Source organism: Papaver somniferum, chromosome 4, assembly GCF_003573695.1.
Source record: "Papaver somniferum cultivar HN1 chromosome 4, ASM357369v1, whole genome shotgun sequence".
Lineage (NCBI taxonomy): Eukaryota > Viridiplantae > Streptophyta > Magnoliopsida > Ranunculales > Papaveraceae > Papaver > Papaver somniferum.
In genome coordinates, this window is record NC_039361.1 from 65,703,901 (window position 1) to 65,720,130 (window position 16,230).

Sequence of the window (16,230 nt, forward strand, 5' to 3'; positions counted from 1 at the left end):
GTTCGTGTCTCAGTCCTGAGAGTTTCAATATTTTCCGATGCGCGTTTGAGCAACATTTTGAGAAAATATGCAGAATCCAGGGTTTTGCTGAAACTAGGAAAAATACATGAGATGATGAAAAATAATACATAAAACAGGGAATTGCAAGGCATGGGACTGGCCATGGCTAAGGCATGTCCGGCTGACAAGCACGGTCCCACACATTTTTCCCATTTTTATGTAATTTTATGTATTTTCTCTGAATTGAGGAAAATTCCATGAAACTAGAGAGTTTTATGAAATTAGGGAACTTCCATGAGATGAGATAAATAAAATAATAATAAAATAGGGAATAATGGAGTGTGGGACCGGCAATGTCCAAGGGCATGGTCGGCCGGCCAAAGGGCACGGTCCCATGGCACTCTTCCCAATTTTATGTAATTTTCATGATTTTAGGAAATTTTCATAAAATCAAAGAGATTTGTTGAAACCAAGGTATTTTGTTGAAATAAGGGAGTTTTCATGGAATGAGGAAAACAAAACAAGTAATAATAATAAAATAAGGGGCGTGTGGGACCGGCTAGAGCCCGGTCTCATGGTTTCCCTAATTTTACAATAATTTTCATAGGTTTAGGGGAAATTCATGAAATCAGGGAATTTTCATGGGATGAGGGAAATAATAAAATAATAAGGAACTGTGAGGTGTGGGACCGGCCACGGCTAGGGCATGGCCGGCCGGCTAGTATGCTTGGTCCCGCGCCACCTTTCCTAATTTTATTATTTCTTTGACATAAGGAAATATCATGAGATTAGGGAATTTCCTTAAAACAAAGGAGATTTGCTCAAATGAAAGGATTTTCATGAAATCAGAGAAAAATAATAAAATATGATAAAATATAAAATTGGGCGCGGGACTGGTCACTGCATGAATAGCTGGCTGGTGAGCCCAGTCCCCTGGCGCCTTTGCAAATATTTTATTATTATTATTTTTCTTCCTATTTTGCATAGGTTCTCCTTCGTGTTATGAAATGCTCATTCGCGTATTCAGATGTTGGTCTGTGCATTATTGCTAAACACACTTGCACCATTTTAGTCAGGGATTATTCGATGCTCAGATGCCTGTACGTTGAATATCTATTACTAACCCATGGAATTCTGCTGGGAAAACCATAAATTGAAGTAATGAAACATTCGAAGAATCGTAGAATATAGTTGAATATTCAGCTACGATTAGAGATAATTAATTGAGGGATCTATACTAGCAAGGCTTTCTATCTAGGAGCATTAATTATATGAGAGTTGAGCAATATGAACTTGCCGGAGTGTCATATTTCTCCTGTATAGTCAGGGAAAACCTGGTTGCATCCTGAAGATGTTGTTTCTCTATACCAGCAGGCATGCTGTCTAGGAGCCATCCAATCTTTCGATTCTATACAGAAATAATTACTGAAATTCCTCAGTATTCATGAAATGTTCTGTGGCCTCAGCTGGGAGACTACACATCTACATATACTCTGAGAGACGGCCTTCTCAGTCAGAGGTTTTATGGCATGAGCTTTCACACTTTATTGAGAGACATGAGTCTCAATACTCATTCGATTGTCGGATCCGGAGTATGTATAATTATGGTTTTATGATTTTTCCTTTGTCGAAAATCCACCATCTACATTAAGTCCCCTGCTTAGTGAGGGACAGTCATATTCCTCAGTCAGCATTGAATGGTGATTTTCTAGATACAAACAAAAATAATTAATCGAACTTATAAGATAAGATGTTACCGGATTTAAACTGAACGAGCAAACCATGGTTTGAGCACAAACCCCAGTGGCCTAATAGAGCGTCATCCAGTGAGCATAAATTGGTGTAGAACCGCTGATTTGATGGTGGAACCTTCATTGGTCTAGGATTCACGGGCCGGGCCCGAAAATAAATCTTTGTTTTAGGAACAAACGCTCGTTCGTTTGTTAGTTTAAGGAACAAAAAAAAATAGACCTCGGTCTGATGATATAAAATTTTCTCTATGAGCTTTCACGAAAACCAAAATTTTATTTTTATCTTTTTTAAATATGTGAGATTTCATAAAGTGAAATAAATTCTCGTTTCAAAGGTGGATGCTCGTACGAGAGAAAAGTTTTTTTTGTTAATAGACGTGCGTCTGTTAGTAATAAAATTTTGTTTATGAGATTTCATGAAAAAACTTTATCTTCGAGCTTTCAGAAATCTTTGAAAATATACTCTAGCTTCAAAGACAGATGCTCGTGCGAGGGAGCAAAAATATATAGATATATTTTTCAAATTTACGTGAGTTTCACGTTAAATATTTATATATTTTGTAAAATCATGTTTTGATTTTGAACAACTGTTGAAAGTAGACCATTATACATGGTGAAATAATGTCTTTATGTGAGTTTTCACAATTGTAGAATGGACGTCTGTCTAGATTTTGAAAAACCAGTGGATGTTAAAATTCACGTGGGTTGTTCACAATTTTATGAAAATCAAGTCATGATTTTGAATAATGAATTTTGCTCGTCTTTGCAAATTTGAGGGAACGAGCAAGTTTTCGGAATTCTGACGTTATAATCACTACAGCTAGTGAAATCGTAAATAGGAAAGTGTTGGATTGTTACCATTTTGTTATGCGTTTTTTATTGGTATATCCATGACTCCATGTCTTTCGCCTCAGATAGTGGTGAATTCTGGTTACAACCACTCTTCTGGCCCTTCCGGGGAACGCTCCAGAAATATCATGTCAAAGATGAAGACTTCTGCAGATGTTCATGCCGAGGTGAATCAACTTTTCAGAGACGCTGGTAAGCTGATGCATTGTATGTCTCTCGATCATCTGGGAGTCATCCGTGATGGAATCAACGCTTTCTTAGCCTTACTGGATGCAAAAGAGAAGCAGGGACGAGATGAGTTATTACTGAAAAGGAAAGATGAAGATGAAAGGCTTGCAGCTTATCAGCAAAACGCCGCCGACTTCAGAAAATGAGACTAGAGGATGAAGATGCAGTCTGATCATGCGCGGAAGGCGTAGATGAATGAAGAATTTCGTCATAATTCGTCATCAGAAAATTCAGAAATTAGGTCTTCATTGAAAATGCTGTAGAATCTTCGTCCGATGTCGGATTTTCGTGATCTACCCATGTTTCTTCATCCTCAGAAAATTTCCAAGCTTTGTGAGAGAAGATTTTCGGCTTTTGAGCACGTTTAAGTGCCGAAATTGACGAAACAGTAACCTTCCAGGAGACTTCCAGAAAATTTTCAGCTGGTATGTAGTCCAATGTTTTGGCCACATCGTTTTGCTCGTTTCTCCAATTGCTATGAATTTTGGATATGTTTTAGAGGACATTCATAAGAAGAGAATGGTATATGACCCATCCCTAGATTATTCACCAATTTCTCCCAGATCTCTGCTTTGTGCGTGACAGTGTAAAATCATCTCAGGCCAGCTTGTTGTAGAACACTCATGTTGTGTCTTTATACCATTCGCTTGTGTATCGAACGGTTGGTGAAGAATTTTAATGTCATTAATTCATTTGAGATCAAGACCCCTTGATTGATACATGAGCATGGTGCTTGCAGTGCCATCTTGTTTCTATCAGTCGTAGAAACATCACTTCTGAAACCCTAGTCACGGGACCATAACTGAGGTTGCTCTCAAGAGGGGGTGATGTAATGACCATGGTTGCATGTCCTGGTGGTAGAATTCCTTTTATGATGAATGATTAGCACATGAGAGTCTGGTGTCGCGGGTCTCGGACTGTGAAACTGATGATCATGATCAGTGGACCATCAGTCCCCAGTATTTTGTTAAATCTCTCCTTTTCGTTTTCTTTTCTTCTGGAAAGACTTGGATAGAGGATCCAGGTAGAAAAATTGATGTAAAGACCTTGGTGGTCGAAGTTGAAGGTACCTTGATGAAGGACTTAGTGGAAAGACCCGGTGGACACCGATCGACTGTGAAAGTTATGAATCCCGTCTAAGAATTGCTGCTTGATTGTTGTATACTTTGGAAGCTGTAGGAACCTCATATATTTTCGGAATTCGGTGCTTGACCCCAAATTTTGAAGCTAAGAGACTGAGTTATCACATGAGGAAAGAATCACTCAATTTGGAGTTGTAGAGGTCAGCCAACGAAGCATGCACATTTGTAATTTGTAATTCCTTACAAATTTTTCAGATTTCGTAGACCTGACAGTAAAGGCCATATCTTTCAGCTCGTATATCCGATTGATGCGCCCTTTTGGTATGTTTTTTAAACCCATGGCCCGAAATGTATTGTATCTCATTTATATAGGTGAGAGAACATCTTGTAGAAGATTTGGGATTGTGCCCCCCCGTCGTGTAAGCTTTGGGAAGACTTTCATGTGAACATATTATCATGTCTACACATCTTGATATCAATCATTAGTTCTTGGAGAAGTTCGCTTCATGTGTAACACTTCAGAGAATGGTTAGTTGATGAAGCCTTGTCATGAGGATGTTGCTCCTGAGACCGTTGTTGATGCTGAGACCACGACTGAATTTTCTCCAGATGTTCTTGTTGATGCTGAGACTATGAATGGAGTTGCTCCACATATCCTTGTTGATGCCGATACTATAGTTGGAGTTGCTCCAAGGACCGAAAAGGGTTAGAAACATGATTATCGATATAGCCTTTGCTCCTTCATCCAGTGAGGCTTTTACATTCACGAACTAGTTGGTGAGTTGAGCATTCCTAAGATGAAGATGTTCTAGGATTTCAACCCAAATTCTCCTGAATATGACTTTACTGTGAAGTGGCTTCGTCAGGGAATCGAAGTTGTTGTGGAAGATAACGTCGGCGGTCTCCATTATAGATGTGAGTAGAAAAGTTCCTTGGTCGTGCAAGTCTTGTGATGTAGAGAGGTTCCATTGACGAAGTTTCATGGAATCACATCAGATTGAAAATTCCAATAAGATCAAGTCCCCAGTGTATGTTGAAGGAGTTTGTGCCATACATGGATGAATGATGTTGTATCTGCTTCAGAAGTCTTATCACGGGATAATGAAGAATTAGCTATTGTAATTAAGTTACACTTTGATTGCGTTGGTGTTGAATCAGTGTGTCATCGTATAGATATTTGTGTTGAAGCTAGATGCACCCTTATAGGAGGTGTACTCTCTGATTGGGAGTATAATTTGAAGGCTTCTTGAGCGTTAAAGCGTCATATCCCTTGAGCATGTCTTAGGTTTGATCGTTTGGGTACCAACTATCTACTGTTGATTCAACATTCCTTTAGTCGCGGTAGTGGGATTCAACAATTGTGCAGACATCAGAGCTTTCTGATTTTGTGGCACACGTGAACACTCCTGCAAGGATATGGAGAAATGCCCAAATTGTTCTTTGCCGTGTTTGAACATCATCTCAGTAATGAATGTCTCAGTAAGATGCTCGATTCGGAGAAATGTCAGATTCAACCACTTGGTAAAATATTGCTGAAGTGAGATTACCCACTTATAGCGTCTTGCAATAGCAGAGATGCTAGCAGAATTGAGTCCCTATGCTAGAATAGCATGTGAGGAAATAAATGACATAGACATGGGAGGAATGAGACTTTCCTGAGTGCAGGACCTTTTGATGATTGTCTATGCATCTTATGCAAGTTCTTGTTTCAACCTCGTCAAAGTTCAAAATTCCTCCAAGTGCTCTGATGATGGAACGTCCGCCAAATCTTCTGGATCAGAAATTTCTTCGTTGGAGAGATGTGTAACCAAAGGCGCTTTGTAAGTACCCATCTTTTCAGCGTGGATCCACGCTCGTCTGAAGAACATGTCATATCCTGGATCTTCCTGATAATGTGAAACTTGGTTTCTGTCCAGGTTGAACTCATGTTCACTTTGAGAGTGATGTAGCCATAAGTAGTTCCGAGCGTTCTTTCAAGGTCTCTGATTGAGATGGGAGCATGAGTAGCTTCTTGTCGAGTGATGCCTGTGGATCCGATGATTTTCAGTGGAATGTTGTTGATGGAGGTGCCTGATAGACGCATTTATGTGTCTATTTTGATCTCGATTTTCTATTTTGTTAGTACCCATTTTTGTACTTATTTTGGTATTTTATGTTTTTGTAGGTGTTTTTGGAGAAATAAGCTTTTGCGGGAAAATTGTCTCGAAAAGTGGTATTTGCGCTCGTAGGAGAAAATTACTATTCGGACTCTCAGTTTGGATAAGGGGCACTTACTGATAAGGGGTATCCTCTTTACTATTTGCTGCCGCATGTTATTTACACCCCATCAGAGGATAAGGGGACTTCAAGAATTCAAATTCAAGTTCTGGCGGGAATTATTTTTACAGCGGAGCATATTTTAGAGTTTGATTTTGGAACGATTATGTAGAGATTCAACCACTGAATTCTCTTGGGTTAGGCTTCAGTGGACTAAATAGGGCGTGTATGGGTGTTTTATTCGATGAACTTGGGCTGGATTTTTAGTATGAAGCAAAACAGGAAAGTGATATAATCTCGGGTTTTTTACTGTTGAAAAGTTACGTGTATTATGCTGGATATTTTCATGGATATGACTCGAATTAGCCCGTTGCTAAAAAACAGGGGTGGTAGTAGAGTTTGAATCGAACCAGGAGAAGTTGTGATGTGGTTCTCGTGAAAACAGGACAAGAGAGAAATTATGGGAAGTTGATTTATGTTTAGTAAATACGTACAGAAAGGAAAGAGAATATCACCTGTTGGATTTGATTCTATCCTAAGAAGAGGGTTGACGACGGAAACCAGAGAAAAAAAGGTAAAGAATCCGTAACTTTCTGTGAAGAAAAGTCCGTAACTTGCAGAGAAAAGAACGAGAAGATAATTGAAATCACAAAAAATTTCTCGAAATATCGTCACCTGTAGAGTATATATAAGTTGTTTCGAGTCTCATATAGAGGGTACGAAACCTTAGGAGAAGTTTAGAACACCACAGAGCTCCAGAGATCGAGTTGCAGGAAAATACAATATTCTGCTGCTGCTGCTGAAGAGGAAGAACACGAAGAACATTGACGCACAAGTATCTTTCGCAGAACACTATCGCTATTCAACAGCAGAACCCATCTATCGTTCATGAACAGTAATTGCATTAAGTCTTTCGCTACTGTTTCCTCTTTGTAACAGAGATTCTGCAACACCTTCACACTGTTGCGAATCGGCTGTGTTATCACTTTTTCACCTCCTTATACACTTTTGAGGTATAAAAACATACTTTGAGAACATGTTTAATATGAGGAGCTAAACCCCATTGTTGTGGCGCTGGAGGAAGCTATTTTTCCAACAAAAAGTGGTATATTGTCTTTTATCTATTTATTGCAATTTTATTATGATTATTTGCCTTGAACTAATATCGAATATGATTTTTATTTGAGTAATTTTGATCTATTTCGATGGAGTATGCTTAGTTTAAGACTTTTGATGCTTCATACTTGGTATTTACAATTATTTCTTTTGAAAATCTACTTGTTGCAATAGTAAGAATCAAATTGAACGAGAAAATTGCATGAATACAAAGATTGGATTAAATCACCTTAAACTTGGAAAATAGTGGAATCTTGGCCTCAGTGTTCTTTTAATATTGATATCATCTTTGATTGAGTTTGCTACAACTTTTAGTGTGTTTTCTATTTTAGTTTTAGAATTTAAGTCTATATTTTATCCTTCGCAAGTCTGAGAATCGAAGCACTTTTACCACTATCTACAAAACACATCAATTTTTGGCGCCGCCGACGCGGACTTGTTTTTAGGGTTTTAGATTTATTTTATTTTTATTTTTATTTTTTATTATTTTTATTCTTTTTTATGTTTTTGGGTATTTATCTTGTGTCTACAGGTTCTGGATCATAAAGAAAATTGAGCCAAAGAGTTTGGTGATTTCATAAAGACTTGGAGCTAAAGATTAAAGCAAAAAGAACAGAAAAGAAGACAATTTTAGTTTAGGGTTTGTTTATTTTCTTTTTAAAAAAAAAAAAAAAAACTGTATTAGGGTTTATTATTTTTGTAATTTTTCTTTTCTTTTTGGACTTATGGACTTTGGGACATTATTTTTTTTATTATTACCCTACGGAAGGGTACTTTAAATATAAACTATTTGCAAAGAAGGAGGACAATTACGATATTGTCTCTGCACCTTGGGTTCGTACACTTGACATCGGAGTCAGTGGCCCGAGTCGACAACAACCGATTCATCCCACGTCTGGAACGGGAGGTAAGATTCTAAACACTAGCGAATGCCCTGTCAGCGAGTTACTGGACTCCTTCGTATGCATATATGTTGAGGACTGAATACGGACATTTATTCTTCTAGTAAAGGGCAAGACCTGGCCATACAAGATAAGGGTTCTGATTTCATCACCGTTCTCTTCTTCCCCGCTTTAGGAACACGTAACCTAAGCCTAAAATTTTGACTAGAACGAGACCGATAGGGTAACGAGCTTAACAGGAAAGTCATTCGAAAAATATTGGTTACTCTTTTAAGCATACTTCGAAGTTCTTGACGGTTTCTGTAAGTTGAATGTGTGACTGCGCCGCCTTGTAATACCGGTGAGGCCTTGGGTATCAAAGATCCACCGATCTTCCCTCGCCTCTATTCAACTTACTTTAACTCGGATTTATTCCAGAGGGGTTTGCTTAAATTGTAACGAGTTCCCTTTCGAAGGATTAAAAGCTGGTCTAGAAACAATCTAAGTGGAGCCATCATGCTTTTTGTTTGATAGAAATCAATAGGTTTGATTTGGTTGAGTCGGCTTTGATCTGTGTTTGCTTACCCTTCAAATTTAGAAAATTCTATTGTATGCCTGAACGTAAAAGAGACCCACTAGGTAGATTTGTTAAAGAGAAACCTAGTAGTTCTAAGCGTCTCGATTACCTTAATCTAGAGAGTCCGACTTTTGAAGAGTCTGTTTTTGAACGTCCTTTGATTGAGGAGAGAATCCATGTTGCTCCGATAGCGCCAGAAATGGAAACTTTGAAAGCTTTGTTGAATCCAACTAGGACTACTCGCCCCACATGTATCAGGTTAGCTGAGACGGAAGCAACTTATGAACTTAAACCTGGGACCTTACAACTACTCCCAATCTTTTTAGGAAAGAAAATAAAAACCCCTATTTCCATGTTAGGGACTTTGAAGAAATTTGTAGTACCCTCAGGATTAGAAACCTAGATGATGATGCTTTGAAACTTAGGTTATTCCCCTTTTTCCTGAAAGATAAAGCTAAATCGTGGCTATATAGTTTGGCTTCCGGGTCAATCGAAACGTATGAACAACTTACATCTGCCTTTTTGAACAAGTTTTTCCCTAGGCACAAAACATCGTCTATTAGGACGCAAATCTGCACGTTTTCTCAAGAGGAGGGAGAAACTTTGTATAGTTATTTGAAAAGGTTCAATGATTTATAAGCCCAATGTCCTCTTCATGGTTTAGAGAAAGTTAGGTTAGTTCAGATCCTTTATGAGGGCTTAGATTTTCCCACCATAACCACAGTAGAATCTATGTGTACTGGTGGATTTGAGAACCAAACAGTTGATGACGCGATGACATATTTGCATGAAGTCGCCGAAAAGACCCAACAATGGGAAAGTAGTAGGGGACCCCAGAAAACAATTCTTCTCGGCAGAGGAAACGTTAATAGGGTAGAAGGAGGCTATGAATCAGATGCCAAAATTGCTGCTATAGCGAAAAGGTTAGAAGCTTTAGAAGTGGGTAACACTAGTGGTAGAGTGGAGCCTTTTTGGGAAGGTCAGAATAATGAAGAGCAAGCCAATGCTCTATATAATAACACTAGGTTTGATAATCGTCAGAAGTTTGACCCATATTCAGAAACCTATAATCCTGGTTGGAGAAACCATCCGAACTTTTCATGGTCTAAGGGCCAGAGTCATGGTCAGTCTAATAATTCTAATGCTCCCCCAGGTTTTGGATACACTAGGAATACATCAGGCCCAGAAAATAAAACGACTAGCTTAGAGGAATCTATTAAGATGTTAGCAAAAACTCAGGAAATGTTAGCACAGAGCCATGTTAGTTTTCAACAGGAAACCAAGCAGAGTTTTCAAACTAATGCTCAGATCCTTGCTAAGTTAGAACTTCAAGTCGGCCAAATAGCTAAGACCTTAAGTGAGAGAGATAATGGTAGGTTCTCTAATCAGACTAATCCCAATCCTAGAGGAGTTCATGAAGTAGGTACAAAACCATCGAATCAATTGAATGCTATTAGAACCCTTAGGAGTGGTAGAATAGTAGACAATCAGGTAACCATGCCCGATAGTGAACATACTGTAATTCACCCCTCAGGACCACTAGCTAAGGAAACTGATAAAATTTCTGATGATGCCAACTCAGTTCCTGAGAGGTATGATTCTGTGCCTAGAGCCTCATTTCCCCAACTATTAATACCAACAAAAAAGGAGGCGAACTTTTATGACATATTAGAGGTTTTTAAGCAAGTTACCATAAACCTTCCTTTATTAGATGTAATTAGGCAAATTCCTGCTTATGCCAAGTTCCTTAAGGATATGTGTACGTGAAAGCGAAAACTTAGCGTCCATAAGAAAGACTTTTTAGCTAGTCACGTAAGTTCAATCATTCAGAACACCATAATCCAAAGTACAAAGACCCAGGTTCTCCTACCATTGCTTCTACAATAGGTAAACACCGGGTAGAAAAAGCTTTACTTGACTTAGGAGCCAGTGTGAACCTACTTCCGTACCATGTGTACTTACAGCTAGGACTTGGTGAAATGAAACCTACTCAGATAACACTGCAGTTAGCTGATAGGTCTATTAAAATTCCTTGAGTTGTTATTGAGGATGTCCTTATTGAGGTCGACAAGTTTATCTATCCAGTGGATTTCGTGGTCCTAGATACTCAACCTGTCCCTGACCAAGAGAACCAGATACCTGTGATTTTAGGTCGCCCATTTTTAGCTACGTCGAATGCGATCATTAACTGTCGAAATGGTGTGATGAATTTATCTTTTGGTAATATGATTATAGAGATGAACATTTTTAATGTCAGTAAGCTACCTTATGAGCTAGATGATACATGTGTTGAAGAGGTGAACATGATAGAAGCCTTAGTTCAGAAGTCATTACCAAACATTTTATTTGAAGACCCATTAGAAAGTTGTCTATCCCATTTTGGTTTAGATTTTGATGATGATAACACTATTGAACAAGTGAATTCTCTATTAGATTTTACTCCTGTGTTAGACACTGATAGATGGAAAGATAGGTTCGAACCGTTACCAGTTTCTGAGACTACCCTAATTCCTTCTTTAGAAAAGCCCCCAAAGTTGGACCTTAAACCACTACCCGATACTCTACAGTATGTGTTTTTAGGCCCATCTGAGACTTTACCTGTGATTGTAGCTTTCGATTTGGATAGTGATCAGTAAAGTAGGCTAGTAAAAGTACTTCAAGTCAATAAGGAAGCTTTAGGATGGACTATAGCAGACATTAAGGGTATAAGTCCTACTGTGTGTATGCATCAGATTCATTTAGAGGAAGACTCCAAACCTTCTAGGGAGATGCAAAGTCGACTGAACCTTAACATGAAAGAGGTAGTTCGAAAAGAGGTGCTTAAGTTGTTAGATGCGGGTATTATTTACCCAATTTCAGACAGTAAGTGGGTCAGCCCTGTTCAGGTTGTCCCCAAGAAATCAGGTATCACTGTAGTCCAGAATGATAATAATGAATTAATCCCAACCCGAGTGACCACGGGATGACGTGTGTGTATTGACTATTTATGAAATTGAACAAGGTCACAAGGAAGGATCACTTTCCCCTCCCTTTTATCGACCAAATGCTAGAGCGATTAGCTGGACATAGTCACTATTGCTTCTTAGATGGCTACTCCGATTATAATCAGATCGTTATTACCCCAGAATACCAAGAGAAAACCACTTTTACCTGTCCCTTTGGTACCTTTGCGTATAGACGCATGCCGTTCGGGTTATGTAATGCCCCTGCGACTTTTCAGCGTTGTATGATGAGCATATTTTATGATATGGTATAACGGTTTTTAGAGGTCTTTATGGATGATTTTTCAGTGTTTGGTTGATCTTTTGATGAGTGCTTGCATCATTTGACATTAGTGTCGACTAGGTGTAAGGAAAAGAATTTAGTGCTTAATTGGGAAAAATGCCATTTCATGGTTGAATCAGGAATTTTCTTAGGGCACATCGTTTCTTCAAAGGGTATAGAGGTAGACAAAGCCAAAGTTGACCTTATTAAGACTTTAAAGGTCCCAAAAACCATAAAAGATATTAAGTCATTCTTAGGGCATGCAGGTTTTTACCGTCGATTCATTAAGGATTTTAGCTTGATTTCTAAACCTCTTTGCAATTTGCTTGCAAAAGATGTTAAGTTTGTCTTTGATGATGCTTTCTTAAAGGCTTTTGATAAGCTTAAAACTTTCTTAAAGGATAAAACTTTACTCACTACTGCCCCGATATTCCAGGCACCTAACTGGAACCTACCCTTTGAAATTATGTATGATGCTTCATATTATGCTATAGGCGTTGTGCTAGGTCAGCGAGAAAACAAAAAGGGTGCAGAGAATGTAGTAGCAGACCACTTGTCTAGGCTAGTTGTTAGTTCCTCTAATAATTCCCTTCCTATAAGGGATAGTTTTCCTGATGAACAATTGTTCTCTGTTTCCCAATCACCTTGGTATGCAAATATAGTAAATTATCTTGTTACTGGTCGAATGCCTCAACATTGGGGTAAGCAAGATCGTTCTAGGTTTTTAGCCGAGGTTAAGCATTTCTTTTGGGACGATCCTTATCTGTTTAAGTATTGTCCGGACCAGATTATTAGGAGATGTGTATCTGAGGTGACCAGTCTAGTATTATCTCCTTTTGTCATGAACATGCATGTGGGGGTCATTTTAGTGCTAAGAAGACTGCTGCTAAGATTTTGCGGTGTGGATTTTACTGGCCTTCGTTGTTTTAAGATTCCCATAGTCATTGTGTTTCTTGTGAGCGTTTCCATAAGTTAGGAACCATTTCCCATAGAAATATGATGCCTTTGAACCCTATTTTAGTGATTGAGGTCTTTGATGTGTGGGGCATTGATTTTATGGGTCCATTTCCTATTTTGTTTGGTTATCTTTACATACTTGTCGTTGTAGGCTATGTGTCTAAGTGGGTTGAGGTGGTTCCGTGTAAAACGAATGACCACAGGGTCGTAGTCCAGTTTTTGAAAGAGAATATACTTACACGTTTTGGTCCGCCACGAGCTATAATTAGTGATGGAGGTTTACAATTTTGTAATAGACCGTTTGCTCTTTTAGTGAAACAATACGGTATTACTCATGAAGTAGCAACCCCATATCACCCACAAACTAGTGGTCAGGTAGAGGTCTCCAATAGGGAAATTAAGCGTATTTTAGAGAAAACCTAATAGGAAAGACTGGTCATCGAGGCTTACTGATGCCTTATGGGCTTATCGTACTGCGTTTAAGACACCCATTGGAATGTCACCTTATCGTTTAGTGTTTGGAAAGGAATGTCACCTGCTCGTTGAGTTAGAGCATAGAGCCTATTGGGCTATTAAAAACCTAAACTTTTCACTTGACAAGGCAGGAGCTCACAGAAAACTCCAGCTTAATGAGTTGGACGAGATTCGTAGAGATGCATATGATAGTGCTAAGGAGTATAAGAACAAAATGAAACTTGTACATGATAAGAATATTTTACGAAAGTCATTTTCTCCAGGTCAAAAAGTTCTTCTGTATGACACTCGGTTGCATGTATTCCCCGGAAGTTGCGCTCTCGGTGGACCGGTCCTTTTGTGGTCCGTACTGTTTTTCCTCATGGCGATGTTGAGATTGAGACACCAGATGGTAGTAGTTCTTCGAAGGTTAACGGTCAGCGATTGAATCCCTTTTTAGAGCCTTTTCCTACAGGTGATGTTGGGGAGGTCCCTCTGGAGGACCCTGTTTACCTTGATTGACTATCGAGGCGATTTTGTATGTTGTATAATATTTTTGTAGGTTTTTGGTTACACTTCACCCAGGTACTATCTGTCCGATTTATCTCTTTACTATTTCCTCATGTTACTTATATTTTTGGTACTGTTCTTTAATTAAAAACATTGAGGACAATGTTAGATTTAAGTTTGGGGGTGGGGTAGAACTTTTTGTTACCTTTTCGTTGCAATAAATAAACTCCAGAGCCTAGAAATTTATCCCTATTAAGGATGGCACTAACCAATCTAAGTGGATGGAAGCATTTTGGTTATAGGAGTTGAGGAACCAGTCTGACTAGATGGCAACATCTAAAGAGTCTATTCATAAAAGCACAGAGCTCAGGTGTTAGAAATAACATGATAATTTCACCATATCTCGTTGAGTCCTTTTCACTTCTGTTTTTATTTTGTTTTGTTTTTTAAACTATGTTTCTCTAAGTGATTAGGTGGGGCTCACGATTCAAGTTGTTACCAATGCTAGGGTGAATTAGAGTGATTGAGACAAAAAAAGAAAAGAAAAAGAAAAAGAAATTGAGACCAGACTATCAGACCAACTGGAATAAATTCAATAAAGTCGACCACTGGAACCCTTGTATATGCCAGTTGTGTTGACCTAGAGTTAGGATTATCGACCACTGGTACCCTTGTATATGCCAGTGTGTTGATATTAGTCAGACTAGTATCTCAGTCCATTAGGAAAGGTTCATTTTGGCGGAGGCCTTCAGACAGATATGAGAAACACCGTTCACCTAGTAAACATCAAAACCATCTATGTTTTTCTCTATATCCATTTTCTTGATATATCCATGTGATTAGTTTTGACTCCGGATATTGATGTCCATAGTGTGACTATCTGAGTAGAGCTCTGTCACTTCATATGAATTTTAGTATGCTTGAGTGCGAACTCGTGTATAACAATTGGAATTTCGCATCAGGGTACTTCCTCCTGTAGTCAATAAGTATGCCAACCAAGGAGATTCTTTAGTGCCTTCCAAGGTTGTGTGTAGAGAGCTAGGGTCTGGAGTATAAAGGTTTTGTGGGTATACCTCTGGTAAGCCCTCCGGAGACAACACTCCGCCACTAGAGACACCTAAGGATTTAAAGGCTTATTGCATACGCTAAATGCAATCGACGATGCCTACGACAGTGAGTTAGGATTTTATTTTACTTGATTTGCTCGAGGACTAGCAAATAATAGGTTTGGGGGTATTTGATAGACGCATTTATGTGTCTATTTTGATCTCTATTTTCTATTTTGTTAGTACCCACTTTTGTACTTATTTTGGTATTTTATGTTTTTGTAGGTGTTTTTGGAGAAATTAGCTTTTGCGGGAAAATTGGCTCGAAAAGTGGTATTTGCGCTCGTGGGAGAAAATTACTATTCAGACTCTCAGTTTGGATAAGGGGCACTTAATGATAATGGGTATCCTCTTTACTATTTGCTGCCGCATGCTATTTACACCCCATCAGAGGATAAGGGGAGGTCATCTTCAAGAATTCAAATTCAAGTTCTGGCGGGAATTATTTTTACAGCGGAGCATACTTTAGGGTTTGATTTTGGAACGATTATGGAGAGATTCAACCGCTGAATTCTCTTGGGTTAGGCTTCAGTGGACTAAACAGGGCGTGTATGGGTGTTTTATTCGATGAACTTGGGCGGGATTTTTAGTATGAACCAAAACAGGATAGTGATATAATCTCGGGTTTTTTGTTGTTGAAAAGTTACGTGGATTATGCTGGATATTTTCATGGATATGACTCGAATTAGACCGTTGCTACAAAACAGGGGTGGTAGTAGAGTTTGAATCGAACCAGGAGAAGTTGTGATGTGGTTCTCGTGAAAACAGGGCAAGAGAGAAATTATGGAAAGTTGATTTATTTTTAGTAAATATGTACAGAAAGGAAAGAGAATATCACCTGTTGGATTTGATTCTATCCTAAGAAGAGGGTTGACGACAGAAACCAGAGAAGAAAAGGGAAAGAATCCGTAACTTTCTGTGAAGAAAAGTCCGTGACTTGCAGAGAAAAGAACGGGAAGATAATTGAAATCTTTCTCGAAATATCGTCACCTGTAAAGTACATATAAGTTGTTTCGAGTCTCATATAGGGGGTACGAAACCTTAGGAGAAGTTTAGAACACCACAGAGCTCCAGAGATCGAGTTGCAGGAAAATACAATATTCTGCCGCTGCTGTTGAAGAGGAAGAACACGAAGAACATTGACGCACAAGTATCTGTCGCAGAACACTATCGCTATTCAACAGCAGAACCCATCTATCG

General features: G+C 38.7%; 1 pseudogene; it reads left to right on the forward strand.

The window, feature by feature from the left end:
* LOC113272637 overlaps positions 1-16,230 on the forward strand; it is a 235,065-nt pseudogene that overhangs the window by 146,490 nt on the left and 72,345 nt on the right.